Source organism: Labeo rohita, unplaced genomic scaffold (assembly GCF_022985175.1).
Source record: "Labeo rohita strain BAU-BD-2019 unplaced genomic scaffold, IGBB_LRoh.1.0 scaffold_1607, whole genome shotgun sequence".
In the NCBI taxonomy this organism is placed as follows: domain Eukaryota; kingdom Metazoa; phylum Chordata; class Actinopteri; order Cypriniformes; family Cyprinidae; genus Labeo; species Labeo rohita.
In genome coordinates, this window is record NW_026127788.1 from 7,501 (window position 1) to 16,192 (window position 8,692).

The window sequence follows — 8,692 nt, forward strand, 5'->3', positions numbered from 1 at the left end:
TGGAGCCTTCAGGTGTGTGTTAACACAATGCCAAGGAGGTAAGACATCAGCAATCATCTTAGAGAACCATCAAACTGAGAAGAGTAACACGGAAATTTCCAAACAATTTGAAGTTTATTCACAAGTGGAAGACATTTAAAACAGACACCTCTCCTTCCAGGAGTGGACGTCCCACAAAATTCACCCCAAGATCAGACTGTGTAAAGCTCAAAGTAATGGCAGAGAACCCAAGAACTACACCTCAGACTCTACAGGGCTCAGTTAACATGTTAAATGATAAAGTTCATGACAATACCATTAGAAAAACATGGGACAAAAATGGCATGTTTGGAAGGCTTGGCAGAAGAAAGCCTCTTCTATCTAAAAAAAAAACCTTGCAGCACAGTTTAGGTCTGCAAAGTTACATCTGAACAAAACACAAGTCTTCTAGAATAATGTCCTTTGAACAGATGAGACCGAAGTGGAGATGTTTGGCTATAATGCACAGCGCCAAGTTTGGTGAAAACCTAAAGAGCATATCAGCACAAACACCTCATACCAAAAGACAAGCATGCTGGAGGAGGGCTGATCATTTTGGGCTTGTTTTGTAGCCAAAGGACCTGGGCACCTTGCAGTCATTGAGTTGGCCATGAACTCCTCTGTATGTCAAAGTATTCTAGAGTCAAATGTGAGGGCATCTGTCCGACATTTAAAGTCGGGCCAAACTTGTGTTATGCAACAGGACAATGATCCCAAGCACACCAGCAAAGCTACAACAGAATGGCTGAAAAGAAAACAATCAAGGTGTTGCAACAGCCCAAAGTCCAGAGCTCATCCTGACTCAAATGCTGTGGTGAGAGCTGTGCATAAGCAAATGCCCACAAACCTCAATAAACTGGAGCAACGTTGAAAAGAAGAGTGATCCAAATTCCTCCAGAACAATGTGACAGACTGATAAAGTCACACAGAAAATGAATGCTTCAAGTTACTGCTGCTAAAAGGGGATCTACAGGCAACTGACTCATAGGGTGTCCTAACTTTGCCACGAATGGACTTTAACTCTTGGCTGTATTTTTCTTAAATAAATAATGACACTGTGTGATATGTCAAGTGATGATGTTTATCTGAGGATTTAGTTTCCAAATTTTAAGACCTGCCAAGAACCAGATAATTTTTTATTATGTCCTGATACAGAAAACCATGAAATTCAATAGGGTGTCCTAACTTTTTCACATGACTGTATATAGGCTTAGGCGATATATCGCGGATGGGCCTGATTGCCTGATGTCTTTTCGTCTGATGCCTTTTAATGTGAGTCCATTTCATCTGATGCCTTTTAATCTGAGTCTGTTTCGTCTGATGCCTAATTGTACGAAACCTGACACCTGACGTCATTTTTCCTGAGACCTGAAGCCTTTTAGTCTGAGGCACGAAGCCATTTTGTCCAGTGACTGAAGCCTTTGAGGCTTGATGCCTTTTGGATTTTATGACTGATGTCTGAGGATGTCCTAAAATGTACACTGTACTCAGGGTGCTAGTAGGGCTGAGTGTAGTTAGGTCTCCTCTCGCTTAGAGAGTCATTATGCTGAGACTTCCACTCCTAGAGTTCCTCTAACAAGGCAGAGAGTTGTAGGCTCCCCCTCGCTTAGAGGGGCATTCTGAAGAAGTCTCTGCCCTATTTTAGGTGCCCTCATAAGGAGCAGAGAATGGCCTGGGGAAACCCCACCCTAATGGGTTCAACCTCAGATGAACAACAACACATTGCATATTGCACCGTGTCATCGTTTACTGAACAAAAATAAAGCCAAAATGGAAAAGCCATGTGTGACAAAGTTAGGACAGCCTTACTGTTAACATTGGAATTAAGAGGGTAAATTACAATCAAGCACTGCTAATCAAATACCTTTGATTATCTGATCATCAGCAAGTCTGAGCGCCTCTATAAAAGCTTTGGCAGTTTGCTGGTCTGGAGCCTTCAGGTGTGTGTTAACACAATGCCAAGGAGGTAAGACATCAGCAATCATCTTAGAGAACCATCAAACTGAGAAGAGTAATACAGAAATTTCCAAACAATTTGAAGTTTATTCACAAGTGGAAGACATTTAAAACAGACACCTCTCCTTCCAGGAGTGGACGTCCCACAAAATTCACCCCAAGATCAGACTGTGTAAAGCTCAAAGTAATGGCAGAGAACCCAAGAACTACACCTCAGACTCTACAGGGCTCAGTTAACATGTTAAATGATAAAGTTCATGACAATACCATTAGAAAAACATGGGACAAAAATGGCATGTTTGGAAGGCTTGGCAGAAGAAAGCCTCTTCTATCTAAAAAAAACCCTTGCAGCACAGTTTAGGTCTGCAAAGTTACATCTGAACAAAACACAAGTCTTCTAGAATAATGTCCTTTGAACAGATGAGACCGAAGTGGAGATGTTTGGCTATAATGCACAGCGCCAAGTTTGGTGAAAACCTAAAGAGCATATCAGCACAAACACCTCATACCAAAAGACAAGCATGCTGGAGGAGGGCTGATCATTTTGGGCTTGTTTTGTAGCCAAAGGACCTGGGCACCTCGCAGTCATTGAGTTGGCCATGAACTCCTCTGTATTTCAAAGTATTCTAGAGTCAAATGTGAGGGCATCTGTCCGACATTTAAAGTCGGGCCAAACTTGCGTTATGCAACAGGACAATGATCCTAAGCACACCAGCAAAGCTACAACAGAATGGCTGAAAAGAAAAGAATCAAGGTGTTGCAACAGCCCAAAGTCCAGAGCTCATCCTGACTCAAATGCTGTGGTGAGAGCTGTGCATAAGCAAATGCCCACAAACCTCAATAAACTGGAGCAACGTTGAAAAGAAGAGTGATCCAAATTCCTCCAGAACAATGTGACAGACTGATAAAGTCACACAGAAAATGAATGCTTCAAGTTACTGCTGCTAAAAGGGGATCTACAGGCAACTGACTCATAGGGTGTCCAAACTTTGCCACGTATGGACTTTAACTCTTGGCTGTATTTTTCTTAAATAAATAATGACACTGTGTGATATGTCAAGTGATGATGTTTATCTGAGGATTTAGTTTCCAAATTTTAAGACCTGCCAAGGACCAGATAATTTTTTATTATGTCCTGATACAGAAAACCATGAAATTCAATAGGGTGTCCTAACTTTTTCACATGACTGTATATAGGCGTAGGCGATATATCACGGATGGGCCTGATTGCCTGATGTCTTTTCGTCTGATGCCTTTTAATGTGAGTCCATTTCATCTGATGCCTTTTTATCTGAGTCTGTTTCGTCTGATGCCTAATTGTATGAAACCTGACACCTGACGTCATTTTTCCTGAGACCTGAAGCCTTTTAGTCTGAGGCACAAAGCCGTTTTGTCCAGTGACTGAAGCCTTTGAGGCATGACGCCTTTTTGATTTTATGACTGATGTCTGAGGATGTCCTAAAATGTACACTGTACTCAGGGTGCTAGTAGGGCTGAGTGTAGTTAGGTCTCCTCTCGCTTAGAGAGTCATTATGCTGAGACTTCCACTCCTAGAGTTCCTCTAACAAGGCAGAGAGTTGTAGGCTCCCCCTCGCTTAGAGGGGCATTCTGAAGAAGTCTCCGCCCTATTTTAGGTGCCCTCATAAGGAGCAGAGAATGGCCTGGGGAAACCCCACCCTAATGGGTGGTGTTCATGTGGAGGAAGTTTGGCCAGTCTTAAGGAAACTTGCTGTGACTGACTTTGCACTATCCCCTCTGGCCTCTCTGACTCACCCAGTACCCTGGGACTGGTTGATTTGGTATAGCGTGGGCCAAGTCTTCACCTGTACACTCTTCCCCGATCGCTCTGCTTTCAGGAGTTCTGTTAAAAAAACAGACCCAGCACTGTGACGTAACACTCTGGTCTTTACAACTGAGGTTGCAGAGACCGCCCTCCATTCCAGAGCTCCCTCAGTGAGGAATGTGCAGGAGTAGACAGCCTATCTAGGCTTGGCAGGGACTCCACCCTAGGGTGGCCTTCATTAGAGGAAGTTTGACCAGTCTTAGGGGGACTTGCTGTGACTGACTTCGCACTATCCCCTCTGGCCTCTCCGACTCACCCAGTTCCTTTGGACTGGTAGCATTTTGGTACAGCCCTGGCCAGGGCTTCCTCTATACCCTACTCCTATTGCCCTGCTCCTGGGAGCCCTGGAACCCACCTCACCTCCTTTCGGGGGTTTTTGGCTGATTCTCTCCTTATGGCAAGTTTCCTCTGCGGAGGCTGTTAGTACGATACCTTGCCCTATGTGGGCTGGCCGTAGAAGCGCGATTCTACAGTTGACACTGAGAGTGTTGGCGATTCTTGGGACTTGTGCCTTCGGCCAAGCTCTCCCTGCTACCCCTTTCTGGGTATGTACCTAGTGCTCCTAAGCTTATTGTATGTCAAGGCTCACCTATCTCAGTATGGCTTGGGTCCTTCTGTCAGGCTTTTCCCTGATCGGACCTGACATTGCCACGGACTCATCTGCGCCCCTTCCCTGAGCCACTTCGGCTCCCTTTCACCCTAGTTGCTCACACATTAGGCAGAGATTTGCATGGCTTGAGTTCCTGAAAGGTAATGTCTCGGGTTACGTATGTAACCCTGGTCCCTTAAGGGAACGAGATGCTGCACCTCTGTGCCATACTTCCTGCACCCCTGCAGCTCTTGCTTCACGATTTAGAAGCTGCCAGCTGCATTCACTGCACATGCTTTATAGCTTCCTGGTCTCTACGTCATTCTGCCCTTGACATCTCGCTTCTCTATTGACTGATTGCTCATGTGTTTCAGAGCATAGTCATGAAGGCGTTCTCATAGCATTCTGACGCAGCGTCTCGTTCCCTTGAGGAACCAGGGTTACATATGGAACCTGAGACGTTGTCTTTCTTACCTGTTCTCACATGGACATATTCTCAGTCCTTCCCAGATTGAATGGTTTTTAAATTAATTGAGAAAGTTGGTATTGTGAAGTCCTTGCAACGCACAAATAAATTGCTAAATCGCAATTCTTCTGTCTATGTCACTTGATCTGGACAGGATGGATGAAACAGCAGAGTAGTATGTTTCTGCAATTGTTTAGTACACATTTAACTAATGGCTATTGCCATTCTCACTTCACTTGGAATGAGTGAAGTTTTGAAATGAATCCACTCTTGCTTTGTTTTGTCTTTGCCGAAGTGTTAAGACAAAGTGTGCTTCTATTTTAAAAAGCATTGTCAGTCACCAGCAAAGCCAACAATACTATTGATTAGATGGAGCAATCTATAAAGCAGAAATGTACAACTGTATTTAGATGATTTTAGGACATTTGAGTTGTTTATTGGCTCTGAAAAGTTAAAGGGAATACTTTTTTATAGAAAAGTGGGAGCCACAAGAGAATTATATTGATAAATTAATACATAATATAATACAGTTAAATACAGGTCTTCAAAGATATAGCTTGTATTACATCTTGTTATTTGTAGATGTATGGAGTCTCTGTCCATTATCCCAGGGGGACAGCTTAAAATGTGATAAACTACAACTAAAGATTGAGACTTTAGTTTGTGTTAACTAAAATAACATTGTGATCAATGAGAACAAGACTGAGTGACTACTTTACACAGCCTTATTCAGCTAATATTAACAAGATAAAGAGGAAAATAATTTTTTCTTGACTTTGGTTGTTACATTTGGTAGACTATTTACAAGATTTCAGTCTATAGTTATAATCCAATGCATCGTGCTGATGAATTTATAAGGATTATAGAAGTATGATATGTTCAGAATAGGTTACTGTTTTTTTTTTTTTTTTGGGCATTATGCCAAGAAGGAATTGCCTGCTCTTTTCCTGCAAAGAAGAACTTGCTTTATTAAAATATATGTTGTTAACTGGATGAGATTCTTTCAATTTTGGACAGTTGCACAGGATGACTGACCATAGCACAGATTGTTCTGGGACAGTTGCCACTGGGTGATACAACATGAAGAAAGAGACATTAGGGCTGTGAAAAACAAGAAATGCTGATGGGTGAACGGATACACCCCATGTAAGAGGAATTCAATACTTCTGGGATGAACTAGAATGGAGAAAAAATGAGAAATAAATAAATAATAAATAATTTAGATTTTGATTTGTCATATTAATTTGCAACTTTGATAATTTACTGATTTTATAGCAGTTCTCTGTAATCTGTTCAACTAACAATACACTGCTTTCTTTTAATAGGCACCAGTCCAACCCCATAGAAAGAAGTTAAGTACCGATCTCCCCTATATGGCCTATTTAGAATAAATGACTGCACAAATGAGAGAGGGACATATTTTCACTAATAATTTATTTATTTTGCACAAGACAAATTGTCTTAATCTGTCTGATTTTTGCTATTTGAGCAACTGGGAATGGAGGGAAAAAAGGGCAATAAAAATACAAGATATTAAGAGTTAGACAGTCTTTTTCTTAGGAAAATTAAACTGGAACTGAGTTATATCCAACAGCAGTAAGACACGTAGTTCAGAAGCAGAAAACGGCTATAATCCAAATGGATTTTCTGCCAGTAGGAGGCGCTTTTGGAATGGTTTCCCTCGTAACAGCTATTAGCATTAGCATGAGCATTGGCATTAGCATTAGCGTAAATGGCACAAACTGTACCTACCTTTTCTGGTTTGATTTGTCATTTTGTTTTCCGTACAGTGAACAGTATGAGGGTCTTTGTTTGACAGTCAAGTCAATTGTTTGTTGCAATGCTGCTTGGAAACAACTTGGTCAAATTCCAGTTGGATTGTGGGGCAACGTGTAACATCATCCCCATAAATCTTGTGAATCCAGACATTCAGATAGAGGAAACAGACCAGATACTTGTGATGTACAACAAAAGTAAATTAAAACCAATAGGCAAATGCCAGCTGAAACTAAGAAATCCACATAACAAAAAGCTGTACAGACTGAAGTGTATGGTTGTTGATGCAAACTCTGCAGTATCATTACTAGGACGCAGAGTAGTCCAAGACATGAAGTTGGTTAGTGTGCAGTCTGAGAATATGCTAGTGGTGGATAATGTCATGAATAAAACAGCCAGAGAAAACAGATGGACGATGGACAATGGAACAAATAACAAGTCAATTTACAGATGTTTTCACAGATGATGGTTGTATGTCAGGACACTATAAGATGGAGACTAATCACAAGGTGGAGCCAGTGAAACTGCCTAAGCAGAGAGTACCAGTTGCAATGATGGGACCGCTGAAGGAGGAACTAAACAATCTCCAAGAACAAGGTATAATTGCACCCGTAGAACAAAGCACCAATGGATAAGCAGTCTTGTTGTTGTAAAGAAACCCAATAGCAAGTTAAGAATCTAAACATCCCAGACCACTGAACAAAGCCTTAAAAAGGAGTCACTTCCCTCTCCCCAAAATTGAGGACATCTTGTCAGAGTTGTCAAAAGCAAGAGTATTTACAGTCTGTGACGTAAAGAATGGTTTCTGGCATGTGCAGCTGGATGACCCATCAAGTTATCTTACTGCATTTGCAGCACCTTACGGGAGACACAGGTGATTGAGAATGCCTATGGGCATAAGCCCAGCACCTAAGGTCTTTCAGAGACTGCTGAACCAGGCATTGGAAGGACTGCAAGGCATACACATAATTGCATAATAGTGTTAATAACAGGGTGTGACACTGTCAGATAAAAGACATTTATTACAATGATTTAATGTATTATAGAGTTTTAAGTGTTTTACATGTTTTTTAGTCCATTTTATTCCTCCTAACATTTTAAGTGTGTGTATGTCTTTAAGAAATGTATGGTTGGCCTGAAGCAAGAACTATATAAAGAGAACAGCATTTCAAACAAGGGGGATCAGTCACAACACTTACCTGGATTGAGAAGTTACTGTTTTTAGAGCTCACCTTTCCAGACACCATCTACAAACTTTGGATTACACTTTTTGTGGATTGTATATACACTTGTGGACAATCACATTGGACTTATCAGCACATTGGGATTCTTGGACTGTTTTAGGGTATGGACAAACAAACTGTATTCTTTTAACAGACTGAGTTTACCTGGTTTTATTGTGTTGTATTAAAGTCATTTCATGTGAACATTGTAAATATACCAATCCTATTTAAAAACCAATCTCCTTTTATGTCTTATTCTTTTAAACTCTCTCACAGTTAAATCTGACCCTTAAAGTTAAAGGCTGATCTTTACAAGGGGAAGGAGGAACAGTGGAAATGAAAAATTAAGGACAAATGAGAGAAAAACATTTTTTTGCAGACAAATTCAGACTTAGACAAAGTGAAGTGCCATACACTGGACATCTACTAACATCTGAAGGATTAAAAATCCAGAGAAGGTATGGGCCATAAAGGAGATGCCAAGACTGACCGACGTGAAGGGAGTACAGAGACTTCTAGGCATGGTGAATTATTTGTCTAAGTTTTGCAGACATCTCTCATAAACATAAAAGACACCATAACCAGGGCAACTATGCTACTACAGCCTCAAGGAACAGGTTGTTCTGCAGTGTGATGCATCTGAGACAGGGCTTGGTGCAGCATTCTTGCAGGGTGGAGAACCTGTAGCTTTTGGCAGCCAGGCATTATCACTGAGTGAACAGGGTTATGCCCAAACTGAAAAAGAGTGCCTAGCCATAGTGTACGGTATAGAGAAATTTCATCAGTACACTTATGGATGGAAGGTGTTTGTACAGTCTGAC

General features: G+C 41.3%; 1 long non-coding RNA gene across 6 annotated transcripts; it reads left to right on the forward strand.

Annotated features, from left to right (window-relative positions):
• Positions 1 to 1,157: 1,157 nt before the first annotated feature.
• LOC127158620 (uncharacterized) lies at positions 1,158 to 8,214 on the forward strand. Of its 6 annotated transcripts, XR_007826211.1 has the most exons (5): positions 2,536 to 2,970; positions 3,172 to 3,235; positions 5,890 to 6,018; positions 6,198 to 7,993; positions 8,148 to 8,214. It is a non-coding gene; the product is annotated as an uncharacterized LOC127158620 (long non-coding RNA). The 6 variants fall into 6 exon arrangements; XR_007826212.1 differs by lacking the exons at positions 2,536 to 2,970; positions 3,172 to 3,235 and adding an exon at positions 1,158 to 1,290; XR_007826208.1 differs by having other exon boundaries at positions 2,536 to 6,018; positions 6,198 to 7,245; positions 7,769 to 7,993.
• The last annotated feature ends 478 nt before the right edge of the window (positions 8,215 to 8,692 follow it).